Source organism: Eutrigla gurnardus (genome assembly GCF_963514095.1).
Source record: "Eutrigla gurnardus genome assembly, chromosome: 6".
In the NCBI taxonomy this organism is placed as follows: Eukaryota; Metazoa; Chordata; class Actinopteri; order Perciformes; family Triglidae; genus Eutrigla; species Eutrigla gurnardus.
In genome coordinates this window covers 18,593,205-18,612,805 of record NC_139920.1, presented here as the reverse complement: position 1 = coordinate 18,612,805, position 19,601 = coordinate 18,593,205, and the positions used below count along the sequence as shown (strand labels likewise).

Here is a 19,601-nt window from a genome sequence, read left to right as displayed (position 1 = left end):
CCTCTGCTGCTGCTGTGTTGTTTTGTTTTGTCCACCAGTCGCCCACATGGGTTTTCAACAGAAGGGTGTAAATGTTGTATCAGCATTGTAACCTTATTAAAAGATTAGTGAGCAGTCCAGATGGTCCGAGTCGCATTCTGTTCCTTTTTAATAACCTGCCTGTTAATTGTTTGCATTGCATCTTTACTTTTGTTTAATAAAACAGAAATACTTAAAAGTAGAGCTACTAAACGAGACAATGCTGAACTCTTTTTTGTATTCTCGTGTTGGAGTATTTATGGAGTATTTATGCTTTGATAAAAACAAACCTGGACCAGTTTAAGTGGACCACTTTACTTTTAGCAAAGCTACAAGACTTCTTTCACAAAAACAACTATTTTACCTGCAGATGAGGCCGAGCATACACTTTAACCGAGATTGTTTTTTTTGGGGGGTGGGCCTTTAGACTAGATAGACAGCTGCCCCGTCCACATCAGTACATTGAGGAAAAAACATAATATCTTAACTTCACCATTTGGGTCACAGGATTCTAACTCTGTTCCGTGTTCGTACCGTTTAAACAACGTTGAGGCGTAATAATGGTGCAACGTTCCCACTTAAAACAGGCTACTGTTGAGTAAACTTATGCACTACAATTTTGTCAAACATCCAAGTCTGAAACTGTACTTATTGATAAGAAGCTACTAAAAAGGCACCTGGAAGAAGTGGCAAAGTATGAATGGAATATAAAAGTGCAGTACTTTTATTCATGAACTTATCCTCTTCAAGTATTCTTGAAAAATACATATTTATAAAACATTGTGACACTGGACCTAACTGTACAAGTACAGATCTAGCAACTACTCCAGTGAGTTGTCAGAGTTAGAAATTGCAGAATAAATGCACCCACTGAAATCAAAGGGAAATGTACATATGGACTTTCAGCCCCTCATTTCCCCAACTTGTATTTCAGGTAAACTATATATATACACACACACACACGCGCGCGCGCGCAGATATCCAACGTCATGCATTCAAACATTACAAGAACCGTAAAATAATGCTGGTCTTAATACGCTTCTTCTGATGAATATTGGGTATTTCCGTTCTGCTCTTCCTCCCTCGGCTCAACTCAACCTGCTGTAGCTAAAGCAGCGCCAGAGAGACTTTAAAGAGGCCCGTGCCAAAAATGCCCATCTGACACTTCAATGCAAACATCAGACCCATAGTTAATGAACACTGGACAAAAACAGCCCTCAATGATCAAAACAGTCCTGATTTTTATGCGCCAGTACATTTCATAGGCACAAGATGACTCCCGACTCGTTGAACATGAAATAAGATGAAAAAGGAAGTTAATACTGAGCAGAAGCCACCCGCTGTGTGTCACCTGTACCGGAGTGTGGTGCTTCACCTTGCACGAAGACTTGATTCTGTCTTGGACACAGTAGAGTTCAGAACCAGGAAGGAGAAATTTACGAGGGGGGAAACGGGGGGTAGCTTGATTAGAGGAGCCGGCCTTTCCTGTCCTCAGGCAGTGGCGAGTGTCGGAGCGGCGCTGGCCACCGGGAGAGCAGCGGTGTCCGAGGGGGTGACTTCCATCAGACAGTCTCCCTCGCCGGAGGAGGTCTTTCTGGTTGAGTCTAGAGAGTAATATTTAATAAGGTTTCATTTAGATAATGAGAAAAAAATGTTTGCAGGTGTCTGTAAGTGAATCAGGGAGGTGCCTAAAAACACACAGGAAACTGGAACGCTGCTGCTGTATCAGCACATTAATAAAGTGATAAGGGGAGACAGAAATACTGCACCGCACTGTAATTAAGATGTGCTGTCAGGTGGACTTTTAACTTTGAACAGAACCAGGCTAGCTGCCTCAAACCGCTCCCAGTCTAGGCTAAGCGACTGCTAATAGATGACTTAATGAGACTACAGATGTTGTCAGGGATATTCAACATCATCATGGCACTTTAGATTTGTGGTGGCGATGCTGAAGTCATACAACCGTAATCTGCTATGTTTATAGTCTAACATTTGCTTTTTACTACTGGCAATTGCATTTATACTTGGCTTTTTGTTGAGGTAACCAGGGTGATGCCAACTTCCTGTTTGACCAACAGAATGACATCATCCCTGCACTACACTATAGCCTCCTGGCTCCAGCTATATACTTGAGAAAAGGCATGAGTGGCATCGATCCTCTCCAGTAATGACTGGAACATGGATCCCCTAGCTGGACTTGGGTGAACGTGCACTGGGTTGCAACTTGCAACTCACCGCTCGGTGTGGTGATGATAAGACAGTCTTCCTCATCATCTTCCTCAGTATCGGCTTGAAAACCGTCTGCATCCATTGCTTCCGTCTGGAAAACACAGGGGATTTAAGACCATTTGAAACAATCAAGCATATAAAAAGGTATATTTCCATGAGATGATAGTCATAAAAACAAATAACCAAAATATTGCAGTGAGGTCTTCATGGTTCGTTTCTCTACCTGCTCGGGGTCAGTGCATCTCTTCATGAACTTGGTGATTGACATGCTGCCTGTGCTCTTCCTTTTGTTGGAGGATGACGATGTGGTGGAGGAGGTCTGCGGTGTAGTGGGAGAGTTTCCCTGAGAGCCGGTCGCTGCCTGGGGTTCTTCCCGGGACTCTTCTCGAGCTCCTGTAGTGAGGTAGGTCCACTGGCAGGACCTCCGAGTGCACGTACCAGCAGCAGCTTCTGAAGGTGGAGCGCTTCTCCTAAGCCGCATTGCTCTTTATGAGGCGCTTCACCTCTATTCTGATGAAAGAAGGAGGGGAAAGGGGGTTATAACCTACAAATTCATTTGAGAATGGTATTTGACGTGGTGGTAGGTGATTTCATTACATGTTTTCAGGAGGTAACGTTGAGGCAATACGTGATGATGATCATGAGTGTCATGAGCTCTCTCTCTCTGTCTGGTAACTCACTAATTGCATTCATTAGCTCCACCTGTCTCTGCTCTACTCCCATTTACCTGCCAGCTGCATTGCATTTCCCCACTCACCACCTCCAGTATAAGGAGTCCTGCTTTTCAGCTCGGCCTTGTCAGACCGTCTGCGAAGTTGCTTATGTATCGTGCTTCACTGGCTTTACACCCTGACTCCTCTACAACCCGGACCTGCCTGTAAACCTGCCTGATCTTCTGACCTGGAAAACCCGACCTGCCTTCTCCTCTGAACCTGCCTGATCCTCTGCCCTGGAAAACCCGACCTGCCTTCTCCTCTGGACCTCCCTGATCTTCTGCCCGGTAAACCGACCTGCCTTTCTGTCTTCTGACTACGATCACTGCTTTGCCCTGAACTGCACTACTGCCTCGACTCATCTGTCCTGTTGTGTGTGTGTTCCCCCCCAGGATTCCCAGCCCCTCTGCGGGTCAGCACGGACGCTCCACCACCACCTGCACGAGACGTCTCTGGGGAACGCACACACACAGGCTCACGACATCGCACTCCCTTTCCCCCTCTGGAACCCTCAATAAAACTCTTAAAACGTGACGCACTTGTGGTCCTCATCTGTCTGGTCCGTGACAGTACGGTCTGACCAGCATGGACCCAGCGCACGACACACCCCGCATGGAACCCCCGACTGCCATGCAGCGCCTGGAACATGCAGAGGGAGAGATGCATCGGATGGCTGGAGACCTCTCCTCATTGATTCAGCTCGGTCACCAACATCAACAGCGTATCCAACAGCAGCAACAACAGCTAGCCCAGGTCCTGCAAATGCTCACAAACCTGACCTCTCCGTCTGCTCATGACCACCCCCCCCCCCAGCTACACCTGCACCTGCTCCGTCTGCGCCGTCTCTCCTCTCTGCCCCAGCACCTCTTCAGCATTCAATTGTTCCAGACCCCAACGCTCCTGTTCCAGCTCCCTGTGCCCCTGAGCCAAGGATCGGCAACCCAGAACGTTTCGACGGCAACCCGGCTCATGTACGGGCATTCTTAACCAGCTGCCGGGTCCAGTTTTCGCTACAGCCCAGGACCTTCGCCACAGAGGGGGCCAAAGTGGGGTACGTTATTACACACCTGACGGGCCGGGCTCGACTGTGGGGAACCGCTGAGTTTGACCGGCAGACCCCAGCTTGCGCTTCCTTCGATGCCTTCACCCAGGAGATGTTAATGGTGTTCGACCTGGGCTCATCAACGGCGGAGGCGTCCAGGGAACTGATGACCATCCGCCAGGGGAACCGGACTGCGGCGGACTACTCCATTGATTTCCGAACCCTGGCAAGGCGCAGCTCATGGAACGGGGCCGCACTAGTGGATGCCTTCCTTCACAGCCTGGCGGATTATGTGAGGATGAACTCGTCTCGCATGACCAACCCTCAACACTCGATGAGTCCATCGCCCTTGCCGTTCGTATCGATCGTCGGATCCAGACCCGTCGACGGGAGAAGGGACGCTCCACCCAGCCGTCTGTCTGCACCCTGAATCTTTCGGCTGCTCGGCCACCCTCTTCAGCCACTCCCCAGAGCCAGCTCGACCCGCCAGAACCCATGGAGATTGGTCGTGCCTCTCTCACTCCTGCAGAGCGCCAGCGTCGCCTCTCATCCAACCTCTGCCTGTACTGTGGGGCCAATGGTCATCGTGTCGCCACCTGTCCAGTAAAATCCGGAGCTCATCGGATGTAGGAGGGATCCGGTTGAGCTCGATGATCACCCAACCCTCCACCAGCCGTAAGCCCCTGTTTCAAGTTCGACTTCGAAACCACCCATACTTTAGCCGCCCTGGTGGACTCCGGTGCCGAGGCTAACATCATGGACATCAAGCTGGCCCACCAGTTGGGGTTGGAGAGTCAACATCTGCCCTGTCCTGTCCCAGCCCGAGCTCTGGATGGCCATCTCCTTGGCACAGTCACCAGCGTCACTGCCCCCATCTCAATGTTGCTGTCAGGTAACCACCATGAAACTATCCATTTTCACCTGCTCCGCTCCCCAGGCCAACCCCTCATCCTGGGCTACCCATGGCTTCGCCAGCATAACCCCCACCTTGACTGGACGACTGGGACAATCACTGAGTGGGGTAAGGACTGCCACCGGACCTGTTTGCACTCCGCCATGCTACCCTCCAGTTCGGTGCCCACCGATTCTGTCCCTGACCTCTCTAACGTCCCCACGTGCTATCACGGACTCCGGGAGGTATTCAACAAGGCCAAGGCCACTTCTCTGCCCCCACATCGGCCCTACGACTGTGCCATAGACCTCCGTCCAGGAACCGCTCCACCCAAGGGTGGTCTCTACTCTCTGTCTGCCCCCGAAAGAAGAGCCATGGAAGACTACATCAACAACTCCCTGGCAGCCGGAATCATCCGTCCGTCTTCTTCCCCTGCTGGTGCTGGGTTCTTCTTTGTGGGGAAGAAAGATGGGTCCCTCCGTCCCTGCATCGACTACCGGGGCTTAAACGACATCACCATCAAGAACCGGTATCCTCTTCCCCTGCTCACCTCTGCCTTCGAGTTGCTCCAGGGAGCCACGGTCTTCACCAAACTTGACCTGAGGAATGCTTACCACCTCATGCGGATAAGGGAGGGAGATGAGTGGAAGACGGCATTTAACACCCCCACTGGCCATTATGAGTACCTGGTGATGCCATTCGGTCTCTCCAACGCCCCAGCAGTGTTCCAGGCTCTGGTCAATGACGTCTTACGGGACATGCTGAACAAGTTCGTCTTTGTGTACCTGGACGACATCTTGATCTTCTCCCGTACCCTGTCCGAACACACCCGCCATGTCCAGCTAGTCCTTAATCGTCTCCTGGAGAACTCCCTGTATGTCAAGGCAGAGAAGTGTGAATTCCATGCTCGGTCCGTGGTCTTCCTGGGATACATTGTGGCAGAGGGGAGCATCCAAATGGATCCAGCCAAGGTCTCTGCTGTGACTTCTTGGCCCTTACCAGAGAACAGGAAGAAGCTTCAGCAGTTCCTCGGGTTTGCCAATTTCTACCGCAAGTTCATCCGTAACTACAGCACCGTTGCCTCCCCTCTCACCGCCCTGACTAGTCCCAAACTGCCATTCATCTGGACCTCGGCAGCCGACGACGCCTTCAGTATCCTCAAGTCACGCTTCACTTCTGCCCCCATCCTTCAGATGCCTGACCCAGACCGGCAGTTCATTGTAGAGGTGGATGCCTCTGATGTCGGAGTTGGCGCTGTGCTCTCTCAACGAGCGGCAGAGGATGGCAAACTCCACCCCTGTGCATTCTTCTCTCGTCGACTTTCGCCATCTGAACAAAATTACGACATCGGCAACAGGGAGCTGCTGGCAGTCAAACTCGCTCTGGAGGAGTGGCGCCACTGGCTGGAGGGCTCAATAGTTCCATTCCTGGTCTGGACCGACCATAAGAATCTTGAGTACATCCGCTCCGCCAAACGACTGAACCCCAGACAGTCCCGCTGGGCTCTGTTCTTCACCCGCTTCGACTTTACACTGTCTTACCGTCCTGGGTCACGCAACACCAAGCCTGATGCCCTGTCCCGTCAGTTTCAGAGAGACGATATGCATACCAAGGAACCCGTGCCCATCCTGCCTGGCCCCTGTGTTGTTGCTGCCCTAACCTGGGATGTTGAACAGCAAGTACAGGAGGCTCTCCGCAACCACCCTGGACCCAGTTCATGTCCTGCAGACCGTCTCTTTGTCCCCGAAGAGTTGAGATCCCAGGTCCTACAGTGGGGACACAACTCCCGTCTTGCTTGCCACCCTGGATCCACTCGGACCTGCCATCTGCTCACCCAGCGGTTCTGGTGGCCGTCTCTAAAGAGGGACGTTCGAGAGTTTGTTCGTGCCTGTCCCACCTGTAACCAAAACAAGTCATCCAACCAGCCCCCAGCTGGCCTACTCCAGCCACTACCTGTGCCCTCACGACCTTGGTCGCATGTCTCTCTGGACTTTGTTACTGGCCTACCCCCATCTGACGGCATGACTGTCATCCTCACTATAGTGGATCGTTTTAGCAAGATGGCACACTTCGTCCCCTTCCCGAAGCTGCCATCTGCCAAGGAGACCGCCCAGGTGGTCCTAGACCACGCCTTCCGGATACACGGGTTGCCAGGGGATGTCGTCTCGGACCGGGGTCCGCAGTTCGCTTCCGCCTTCTGGAAGGAGTTCTGCCATCTGCTGGGGGCCACAGTCAGTTTATCCTCTGGATTTCACCCCCAGTCCAATGGCCAGTCGGAGCGGGTAAACCAGGAGCTAGAGAAGGCACTCCATTGCATGGCATCTTCCAACCCCCGGGCCTGGGCAAAACAACTGACATGGGTGGAGTATGCACACAACTCTCTTACCTGCTCTGCCACTGGCATGTCACCCTTCCAGTGTGTGTATGGCTACCAACCGCCTCTCTTCGCCAGCCAGGAGGGGGAGGTCACCTGTCCATCAGCCCTGGCCTATGCCCCACAATGCCGCCGTACCTGGTCTCAGGCTCGCGCCACACTCCTCAAATCTGCCACCAGCTACGCCATCGGGGCCAACCGCCAGGACTCCGGCACCGACCTACCAGGTGGGCCAGAAGGTGTGGCTGTCGGCCAAGGACCTGCCACTCAGAGTTGAGTCACGAAAGCTGGCTCCACGGTTCCTTGGTCCATTCCCCATCCAGAGGATCATCAGTGCAACTGCTGTCCGGCTCCAACTACCCAGGTCCATGAGAGTGCACCCCACGTTTCATGTCTCCAAGATAAAGCCAGTTTACGAGAGCCCGCTGGTTCCGGCTGCACCCCCTCCTCCTCCTCCGCGTCTCGTAGACGGAGGTCTGGTCTACTCCGTCCGGCAACTGCTTCGGTCCAGGCGACGGGGCAGAGGAATTCAGTACCTGGTGGACTGGGCAGGTAACGGTCCAGAGGAAAGGACCTGGGTGCCTGCCAGACGGATTGTGGATCGGACTCTCATCACTGAATTCCATCGTCGGCATCCTGACCAACCCTCTGTCCAGCGTGGCCGCCCAAGGGGGTCCCGACGTGTTACCTGTCCGACACCTGAAGCTGGGCCGGACCCGGCACCTGACCTGGATTCTGATCGATCAGAGGAATTCTGACCCTCCGCCGGCTTCCCCCTCCGCCCGCCCGGCTTGGTGATGCTTCTTGGGGACTTCTGGGGCCGTCCCTTAGGGGGGGGGGGGGGGTTCTGTCATGAGCTCTCTCTCTCTGCCTGGTAACTCACTAATTGCATTCATTAGCTCCACCTGTCTCTGCTCTGCTCCCGTTTACCTGCCAGCTGCATTGCATTTCCCACTCACCACCTCCAGTATAAGGAGTCCTGCTTTTCAGCTCGGCCTTGTCAGACCGTCTGCGAAGTTGCTTACGTATCGTGCTTCACTGGCTTTACACCCTGACTCCTCTACAACCCGGACCTGCCTGTAAACCTGCCTGATCTTCTGCCCTGGAAAACCCGACCTGCCTTCTCCTCTGAACCTGCCTGATCCTCTGCCCTGGAAAACCCGACCTGCCTTCTCCTCTGGACCTCCCTGATCTTCTGCCCGGTAAACCGACCTGCCTTTCTGTCTTCTGACTACGATCACTGCTTTGCCCTGAACTGCACTACTGCCTCGACTCATCTGTCCTGTTGTGTGTGTGTGTTCCCCCCCAGGATTCCCAGCCCCTCTGCGGGTCAGCACAGACGCTCCACCACCACCTGCACGAGACGTCTCTGGGGAACGCACACACACAGGCTCACGACATCGCACTCCCTTTCCCCCTCTGGAACCCTCAATAAAACTCTTAAAACGTGACGCACTTGTGGTCCTCATCTGTCTGGTCCGTGACACATGAGTGTTTTGTTTTACGTTTGCTAAGACACTTGTACTATTTAAATAACATTATTATATTACTTTGGTTTGGAGCACATGTTTACATGGAATTTATGGCCAAGTATTGTAATTTCACCTGGTGGGGGTGTTTTCTGCTGGACTTTGGGGGCTGGAAAGTTCAGGAGGTGAGGAGGACGACCTCTGCTGACGACAAAACTCCTGAAACTCAGTGATGATCACTTTGCTGCTGTTCACATTGCCATGCAGCAGAGGCAGCAGCTGAGAAAGTACTGTTGGACAAAAGAGAATTAGTTTGTTAACATTTTACAAGCTCTAAATAACCGACAGACTATACAAGTATCTCAACATTTAACTCCACATTATACATTTTGATTCCTCTATAAAAAAAGGTTTTCAACCGCTTCTTAACTGTAAGTAAACCTAAAGAAAAGAGGACACATTTAAACGGTTATAAGAATAAGTCAATATGTAATGAGTTAATTTGATTGTGACATTCAACGGCAGATTGTGATTATTGAAGAAAAACTTCATAATCTCATTCCGTGTAGCACCATGCCACTCTCAAAATAGGATGGTAAATACGTATCTCACACAACTTTAGCATACAATATTCATAATGGTAGCACGCATCTTTGAAACATAAAATAATATAACGTTTTTCAAGAAATCGCAATGAGGTGTGCACAATTTATGATTATTATATCCATGCCAGCACACATTAGCTAAACATTTTCAAGACGCTGTCTTCGTGATTAATTTTTAAGTCTGGTCAAATACAAAAAACCCCTGCAAACTGGAAATGTCAACAAACAGATAGGGGCACCTAAAGAAATCCAAACCCACAAAACCTACAAGCAACATCAGCCACTCACAGCCCAACAGCTGAGTTTGTCAGGTCCCTAATGGATCATCACCTAAGGAAAGGCAACTCTCCAACGAGAATCCAAGTTATCCAGGTCTCACACACTCACATTGTGCTTCTCTCTGCGATTCCTTGAAGACACCTCTGGGCTGGGGCTGGTGTCCACCTTGGGTAAAGGCTCAATCAGACACATGGCATAAAGCTGGAAGAGCAGCGAAACACGTCCCTCTCCCGCCCAGACACAGCCCTTCACCACTGGGTCCAGCAGCTTCATCTTCTTCTTGGTGGACATCAGCTCATCCCAATTCCCTTGCTTTCACTTTCTGAGGTAGTTTCTGCTTCTCCAGGTCACCACCCTCCTGAGAGGTTGAATGTGCGTTAACAGTGGTGCAAACAGGAAGCAAAAACATCAAAATCTAAACACCAGTCTGTCGGATGAAAAGGCCTCAACACAACGTGGTGGAACGAATAAATATGAGAATCTATTCAAAACTATTCACACTGGCAGAATGCACATTTGCAACAGCTTTTCATTTAAAGTTTTGAATAGATTCACAGAGGCAACTCACCAACTACCAGGATCCTATTGACACAGAGCAACATCTGGCAGTCTGATGCAAATGATTGTATAGCCTAAGCTAATGCAGACCATTTTATTTCCCTTTGGGGAACTGCTGAGTGGATTTGTGTTCCCTCTGGTAAACCGTTACACACCTTAAAGGAGTAATTAAGTTTGCCGTCTTGCTTTGGACTACAGAGCTCCCGTGTTGTTGTGCACTGTAGTGCATGTTTTGAATACGTCTTTCAACACAAAATGGATGGGTTGAGGAGGTCTTTATTCACGATGTGAAAGCGAAAACACACAAATCACATGAAAATAATACCCCTGGTGTGTAATGACCTCATTGAGAATCAAATTAAGATGTATTGAAATCAACCAGAGCTGCAGCTCCATTCATACCTCCTCTGCTGGAACCCCCTCGTCATCCGAAAGGTAGCCGTGAGGAACAAAGAAGCCGTCGTCATCGTCATCATCTTCACCGCCTTCCTCCTCATCTTCCTGAAAATGATCAACAGTTCAAACATGGTATCTACACATTTTTGAAATACAAATTTAATGACTTTTAAGACCTTTTTAAGACCTCTAAAATGAAAATTTAATACCAATACCGTTGCAAAAAAAATCGAGACAATACACTATATACTGTTCATTATGAGTTTTATTCAGTTTGAATAACGAATAGTAACGTTCTTAAAGGAGTCATCACCTGGTTTTATACGTATCCAGCCCCCCTTGGATCGCTTTGGATCAATTCGTAAAACTTATTAGAAAAAAAAAAAAAAAATTTTAATCAAACATTGAGCTTGTTCTGACCATTTTTCGTACCGCGATTTTATCACGCGAGATTACGCGCGAGGTTTTGACTGGTCCGGATGTGTATTGTATAATATGTAATGAGGCGCGCGTTGATTCGCCGCAGGAAGGACAGAGCCGGGGGGGCTTGCCTGCATGCAGACTCCAAAACATAATGGCGGCGCTTCGGCGATTTCAGGTAGCGGACGGGGCGGGGTTGGGTGGTGAAAGAGGGGTGGGCTTATGCAAGTAGCCGCCACGGTGACGTCACCGAAGGCGCAGAATCAAAATCTCGTGCTTTAGGAATGCACACCCTTGTGTGCTATTCCTGTTCGGAAAAAGAGCAGAAGCGAAAAAACGGCGCCACTTTCAAACTCCAGCCTTTCAGGCAAGTTTCAACTGAGGTCAAACACAGATATGCATGTTTTAACAAGAGAAATTGCGATTTCCTGGTGATGACTCCTTTAACAACTGCCATTTTACCAAAAACAAAACTTATGGTATAACAATGACAGAAAACAACAAAATAACTTAAATATAGTGCAAAATATAGTGCAAACACTATACATATGAATTGAATGATTTCTTTTTTTTTTTACAAAGGTCTGATTAATTGCTCGAACAGTGGCTGTGTTTTTTATTGAATGTGACGCAATTCCGCACTTTTCTTTTCGATGTCATTATCTATGACAAGCATCTCCTCCTTCTTCTCCTTTGCTCGGCCCGCCGAACCGCAGAATTGAATTCCGGAGATGGAGAAACACTCTCCTTCTACGTTTAAATGCGGGGGGCGGGCCAAACCACACACGGCCGTACGAAGACGTCGTCTCAGTAGGGAACGAGTAATAGAGTGGTGAAGTCCCGCCCCTCCATTTCCGGGACATGGGTCCTCAAAAGCAAAAAAATATCAATGCGATTCAATGGGTAGATACAAATTATTTTCTGGTCGCGTTTGAATTGTGCCATGGATTTCACATATGTTCTTTGTGACATTTAAAGAAAATTTTTCACGCAAAGAAGACGACAATTAAGCGCGAAGAGTTTTGATAAAGTTAGGTTTTGTGTGAGCCGCTTTGTGAACTACAGCTCCTCGCTGTTCTCGTCGCGAATGATATACGTCACCACCCGCCGAGTCCGAAGTCCGCCGAGATGGCTGTTTCTCTGCTCCACTTCACCGCTTTTTTCCAAGGGCAGAATAAAAGTATCGAAAGGGGGGAGAACCACTATAAGTCGGGTCATGTGGAGAGCCTCAACTTCGCCGATGGGGAAAGGGCGATGACGTGACGTCACATACGCGACACAACATGTAGTCTTTATCATTGTGTTTTCTCAATGAATTTTAACTGAAGAATTGCACAATAAACGGTCAAACTCTTGACATGGAAAATTATAATTTAAGCCTATAAACAACATTTGTGTAATCCAAGGCATAACGACCGGGGGATCAGATAATAATTATTTTCCGTCCATTGAACACCATTCATTTTTTTCGCTCCGAAAGGACCCATGGCGCCGTTACTTCCTGCTTCCGCTTCGGCACTCTATACGGAGTTTACCATCGTCACTTCCGCCCCGCCCACACACCGCCATTGGATACTCTGATTCGCTAGCACACCGCCAATCAGAGTATCCAATGGCTCAGACGTCCAACAGCCCACCTCCTCAGACTTCGCATGCTCAGTCTGATCAGACAACGTCCGCGCGGCTCCGAAAGCTTCCGACGCAGCTGTACACACCAAACATATGTGTTCCCGACCTCGTCCGAGCCTCTCCAAACGCTTCAGACGTCCAACGGTTGGGCCGGTGTGTTCCTGCCTTAATAGACTGTAGCCCCAGCATGCTATCGGTGTGACCAATCGGACATTGTAGTTTGTAAAATAGAACATAAAGCTGAACAAATATACACCCGCTCATTAATTCTGCCCCCGATTAAATTTAATCCCGCCAACCCAATAATTCCAGACTTTTTAAGAAATTTAAGACCTTGATTATCGAAAATTAAATTTAATGACTTTTAAGACTTTTCAAGATCCGCGGCAACCCTGTCAAAGTCTTTTTAAATTTCCTTCCATGCCATTTGATTCAGAAAATACCAACAATAAATAAGTAATTATTCAGATGTAAATTCAAGGTCGGGCAATAGTGCTAATTGGATAATATTTGTACATCAAGGTACTTTATCATTTGTTTTAATGTATAGTGGAAAATGCTAAAAAATAAGTCATGTGCATACATTTGCACCCTCCACTGAAACTCACCCCTTCACTATGTGACAGGGACTCTCCTGGTTCCTCTTCCTCCCATTCTTCATCACTATCCACCTCATAGTCTTTTTCAAAGAAGTTGAAGTTCTTTTCAGAAACTTTATCTGGAATAAAAAGTCCCCTCGGGTCAGTATAAAAAACCTGTACGTGGACAGGGGATCAGGGGGCCTTGGCCTCCCAAATGTATACAAATACTATATAGCATTTAATGCTAGATATCCTTTGAAGTGGGGTTACGGAGCTGAATTTAGAGATACTAGCTGGGAAAGCATTGAACAGGAAGTATTGGATATACAAAAAGATAAGCTTTCATTACAAGGGTTGTGGTATGCTCCGATATGCAATAAAATCGACAACCCTCTGATTAACTTTTCTTGCTCTATGGTGAAAAAAATCCAAGAGATGATTAACTTTAAAGTCAATAACTCTCCAAAGATCCCCCTATGGAACAACTATAAATTTACCTTGAATGGCAAACCTCTCAAAAATGAACTTTGGGAAAGTAAGGGTATAAGAACTATTGGTGACTTGATAAATCGCAGGGACAGAAAACTGAAATCGTTTGCTGAACTTTTAAATTCATATCGAATTGATTACTTATTTTATATGCAAATACGATCTCACTTGGCTTCTTACCTAGGTGAAGTGGTTAGAATACCCACAGTGACAGAGTCTGAAACTTTACTTGAATCTATGGTCAAACCGAAACATAAGATTGCTTCTAAACTTTATAAAATGTTGAACAGCCCAACAGGAAATGAATGGAATATGGTTCAAAGAAATTGGGAAACTGACTTGGGCAGTTCATTAGGAATTGAAGAATGGGGACAGATTTGGAAAGAATTACACAAAGTATCAAAATCAGTTAAGAACAAAATGATAAACTTTAATTTTATGCATAGAACATATTTTACCCCTGTTCGACTTCATAGAATGAACCCCTCTGTTTCTGACCGATGTTGGCACTGTCAACTAGAAAAAGGTACATTTTTTCATATGGTATGGGCCTGCCCAAAAATAAAATCCTTTTGGGAAAGTGTAACACAATCCCTGGGTGGAATGATTGGTCAATATGTTGTTTGTGACCCAGTACTTTGTCTATTGAATTATATGGCCTCTGGATCTTGGCCCAAAGATCACAAACAAATTATAATAACGGGATGTATGACGGCCAAATGACTCATCGCTACTAATTGGAAAAATGCTGACCATCTGGTAATGGGAAGATGGTTGCAAACTTTCCTCGAGACAATTTCTTTGGAGGGAGCTGCTTCTAATCTTCTGGAAAAGTGTAATGAGGAACAGCTCTTATGGAGAGAGATAATTAATAAGATACGCAGGATACCCTCTTTCAAGAGAACTTAAGTGTCTTAAGGGTGAGTTTGAGCTCATACAGACTGTATACGCCTGGTCCTCAACTGCCTACAATCTGTTTCCCCCCTTCCCTCCTTCTGGACTACTGAGATTTACGACATCTGTACACCACCACTTTGTTTGTTTTTTTATTGTGTTGTGTTTTGTTTTTGTTTGTTTGTTTTTCTTTTTTTCTCACACTTTTTAATCTATATAAATTGAAAAAATGTATTGGTTAATTATGATTAATTTGATTGTGATTCATTATTTTTGACTTCTTGGTTGCCAATAAAAAAAAAATTTAAAGCAAAAAAAAAAAAAAAATCCACCTCATAGTCTAACACACCCTGTGGTGACAGAACACAACAATTAAAGTCACAGTTACACAAATACAATTATTGGACTTAAAAATAAAATGATAAAATCTTAAAAGTGAACATGGAGTATAGCCATGTAATGCATGCATTTAAATACCATTTAATCTGCTATTTAAAGAGTAAGTTATGCTTTGTCCAGTTATGACGGATGAGTAAACTGAACTGACTGATGCCTTTTACCTTGTCTTGTTTTAAGGGGCAGCGAGGGGAGATGTGTGAACTCTTCTTACTCCAGGTGCCCCAGTATGCTGGACGGTAGTTTGCATGGAACTGCAGCAGCTTCATGGGACCACAACGTTTCCGATCCGGCACACCATCTGGTTGAGACCCTTCTGCTGTTATACACTCGCTGAGGAAACAACAGGAAACAGAGGAAGAACGTTTAACAATAACGCTGCAGGTTTGATTGATTAAATTGCATTTTGTTAAACAAAATACATTTTAATCAAAGGATTACCGAAACTTGATGAATGAACGGCTGTGAAAAAAAGTGAAATTACGATGTTTGCTGTGTTGGCGAGATAACTAGTCAGCTACAGTTTGTCAGTACAGTCATTCAGGCCAGCTGGGTGCCTTGCCCGTACTTGACTGCATCAAGGTTAATCATGCCTGACTATCAACATACTTGCTGCACTACAAAACACCCTGGTGTTACACGGCTAGAGCTTAATCACTACCTGTGATCAGGAGGGGCAACCATATTCTTGATATTCTTCAGTCTTGTTGAGGTCAAAGTATGTTAACGAACCACACATGCTCCCAGTGACACGAGGTCACAGAGTTAAATCTCTTACGTAAATTCAATCTGATCATAACTGCCAGAATTTGTAACCCTTTAAATACCAGTTTGCTAACATAATGTCACCATATTTATATATATATAAAAAAAAATATATATATATAGTATATAATATGTATAGTTTATGGTCATTGTTATTTTTTCCAACCTGGGATATTTCAATGATTATTCAACAGTGTTAAACTGTTAAACAACAAACAGAAGATCCACTAGATGGCAGGAGGGTATCTTGCATCAACCCTACGATATTCAGATAGTATTGTAGAAAACCTACGATATTCAAATAATATCGCAGTCATCCATACATATCTGCCCGTCTGTTAACTGAATAATTCAATCATCTCTTTCAGCTCATACTGCCATTTCCCTTGCAAATACAATACCACCATGAATCATTTTGTGTAAGTAGAGAGGGCAGACAAATCAAAAATCAAATGAAGAACAATCCTCAATTTTGGAATTAAATATAGAGGTCACTGTACATAGGGCAACTAGAGGTAAAACATAGTGTACACATTAACCCCTATTGCCCAGTCTTACCAGGGTGAGTCTGTCTGTCTGGGGTTGGTGGGTCCTGAACTCCGGGGTTTGGGCCCAATCCAGTCTTTCAGTCCATTCAGGTTATCAGCAGGGTTCAACAAACACCGGTCCAGCTCCTCCAAAACAGAGTCCTCGCACTGAACCCGACACAGTGGTGCCAGAGCCGTGTGTTCCTTGATCTCAAATGGAGCAAACTTCCCACAAGCGGCTGCAAGTGTCTGAAACGGTGAACTTGCAGTTATATTATTTATATTTATTCATTCATTCAGTTGACTATCTTAGTGAAGGGGGGTGTAAAGGGATCAGACGATGTGTTGCAACTTTAACATTAAGCTACTGTTTGTTATGCATCACAAGGTTAAAGGTTGAGTAGGTGATTCTATTCAGAAAACACTTTGTTATATTACTTTAAACCCTCGTAACATCCTGATAGCAATTAATAAATGAAATGTTCCGACATGAAAAAATGTCATCTGTGGCCGTGGCAGGACTATAAACCCCGTCCAATCAAAAAAGCTGTGAGGGATAAAATAGTTGGATGGTCTGCCTGTCTGTCAATGCTTTCTTCCTGATTGCACTCTGCTGATCTCGTTTGGCGTTCTGTTGGGAGCGGCTTTGAACAGAGGTCTGAACGAAGGGGGCGGGACTTTTTTAGTTTGCCGATGCGTTCAGTCAAAGTTTCTGTGGTTTTTCCAAATGACCTTCTCAACCATGAAGATAATTGCTTACTTTTAGGTGACAACACAGTGCTACAATGGGCCCTATGGTTTTTTAAGGGATAAACCCTGCTGAATGACAAAAACACTTGTTATAACATCATAACTCCTAACCTTTGGAGCCTGTTGGATCTTGGATTTCTGCAGAAGACGTGTTATTTCTGCTTTCTCAGCTTTGAGGCGCTGTAATGAGACACATTGGTTAACAGATTATTCAGCGATGGGTGCAAATCTGGAACAGTTTCTACCAACACATGAACTTACATCCTTCTCTTCTTTCAACCGTTTCTCTTCTTCCTTCATTTGCTTCTCCTCTTCTTTCTTTCGTTTCTCTTCAAGCTTTGCCCTGAAACAAGTTCAGAGCAAAAAAAATTACAATACAAAAATCAATTTGTGGACAAGAAGTATATTGGAAGAAAAAAAAGTTGTCTCTCAAAGCTCATAAATATTGACTTAATAGTAAAACGGACTTTGCATTACTCACTCTAGCTTTGATTTCCGTAGCTCCTCTTTTGCTTTTAACTTGTCTGCCTTTTCCTTTTCTTCCTTCTCTTTTTTCTCCCGTTTCTCTTTTTCTTTTTTCTCTCGTTTTTCCCTTTCTTGCTCATCCTTCAGCTTGCGAGCCTCTTCCTTCTTTTTCTTCATCGCAGCTTTGGCCTCTTCCTTCTGGCGCTCCTTCTCCTGTTGCAGACGAAGCTTCTCATCTTTTTCAATCTGCAATTGCAAAGCAGTTTTTCTCTTGAACTTAAATAACCGTATTAATAAACGACAAGGCGCGTGAGAAAAGCAACACATTCAAATCAGATAGTGTTTGAAGTAGGGCTGTCCCCTCTTAGTTAGTCAACTAGTTGATTAGTCAACAAAATCATATGAGTGTTAGTCCACTTAGAATTTCTTTGGTCAAGGACAGGCCTTAGTTTCAAAGCACCTTATTAAATAGACAACTTGGGTATTCTTTGACCGAATTAAAAGCCCAATTAAAATGTATTCATCAAAAGTCTCACCTTCAATGAGCGTCTTCTGATGTTTTTCTGCTCTGATGATATCTTGGGGGTGGTCTTTGGCTCCTGTGATTAAAGGGGGAAAAGATGTCAAATGTGTTTAAAAAAAGTGTCTCCCAGGCTAATCAATGTTTTATTTGTGCACTATTACAAATTACAAACATGTTACATATGTCCGGATTTAATGCTGATTCTAATATTTTTAGACTAAATCTGACTGTGTTTAGTCACAATTAAAGGATTTTGGTACTCCCCACGAGTTACATTCCTGCCGCATGATTAAAAGAGCGATAACATTTTGTTGTGTTTGATGGCTAGTCAAAACTTCTTTCAAGTGGGGTGGAGTTCTTCTGCGTTTCCACACTGAGGAACACTTAGCATGCCATTTAGATGTTGTACTGAAACTGCAGGCAAGCCCTTGATTGAAATCACTACTAGTCAGGGATGCTTAGTTACTTTGCTGGTTTGAACCCACACCCACAACGAGCAGCTTTCTGCACCAGGAAATCATTCACACACACACACACATGCATCACTACTACTGGAGGGGAGCTTTGAGCACCATTATGAATAAGGCTTTTACACTGCATGTCTCCAGGAGGCTGCGTCGAGTCATCAATAGGACTTTTAAGGCTATTCTTACTATTAAAAACAACAGCAGGTATTCATTTTCACTCACAGCAGAGGACAATAAGTATTAGCATTATATAATGCAATACACTGCAGTTATTAAACTTTTATATTCGGAATAAGTACGTTTATGCACATTACATTAATCATCAATCACCGTGGTGAGCCGCGGTCTTCAGCAGACAGCAGCGCGCCAGTGACAGCGGCACCAGTACGGCAGCCGAGCGGACACACTAGCAGCTAAGCATGCTAACTGTGGAGCTAACATCTCGCACAGGTCGGTACAAATATAAAAGATGATACGACCAACATATTCAACTCGTCTTACCTCTCACGAGACCTCCTCTTGGGGTTTACGACCATTTACTGCCAGCCAGGCGGTGCGTGTGTGGTTTCTTGTACGGGTTTTTTTGGTCGCCTCCCACCACGGACAACACCTCCTGGTACGTCACGCTTGACGTGGCACAAATTGCGGTGAATCCCGCCCACCGCGATCTGATTGGTGTAAAACCTCTATGAAAAATAATCCTGCATATATTACGGTATGTTAAGTGTTATAGGCAAAATAAAAGCAAATTTTTTCGCGGAACAATTATCCCTGTCGGCGTTTACGATAATATATAATGGTTTTAATGTCACGGATACATTGTTTTAAATAGGCAATAGATGCGCCGATCCTGATGATCGGCTCCATCTATCTATCCCGATGATCGGCGCATCTTGATGGTTTTTTTTTTCGTCCTGACCGGGATTCGAACCATCATGAGCATCTGTCTGCTGCTCTTCTGTCTTCCGCTCTATTTTTGTGTCCACTCATGCCTGGAGTAGGCCGGTATATCATGAGGGGTCTTGCCTAAGGACCCTTACTGGATGATGGGTTTTTTTTCCCGTCCTGACCGGGATTCGAACCATCATGAGCATCTGTCTGCTGCTCTTCTGTCTTCCGC

At 46.2% G+C, this 19,601-nt stretch overlaps 1 protein-coding gene and 1 pseudogene across 2 annotated transcripts in view; both read right to left on the bottom strand.

Moving 5' to 3' along the window:
- Window positions 1-19,059, bottom strand: part of uap1 (UDP-N-acetylglucosamine pyrophosphorylase 1) — a 40,145-nt gene extending 21,086 nt beyond the window's left edge. The window contains exon 1 of the mRNA XM_084012465.1: window positions 18,983-19,059. The gene's annotated coding sequence lies outside the window, so the exon portion shown is untranslated. The remainder of the gene's footprint in view (window positions 1-18,982) is intronic.
- LOC311015297 (chromatin assembly factor 1 subunit A-like) lies at window positions 1,371-19,415 on the bottom strand (annotated as a pseudogene). Its single transcript, XR_014599464.1, has 15 exons — window positions 19,401-19,415; window positions 18,028-18,090; window positions 17,508-17,737; window positions 17,288-17,369; window positions 17,138-17,206; window positions 16,308-16,525; window positions 15,149-15,317; window positions 14,921-14,938; window positions 13,233-13,295; window positions 10,582-10,680; window positions 9,730-9,979; window positions 8,874-9,027; window positions 2,471-2,757; window positions 2,254-2,338; window positions 1,371-1,622 (listed from the first exon to the last, which is right to left on the bottom strand). The product of XR_014599464.1 is annotated as a chromatin assembly factor 1 subunit A-like (transcript).
- Between the last annotated feature and the right edge of the window lie 186 nt (window positions 19,416-19,601).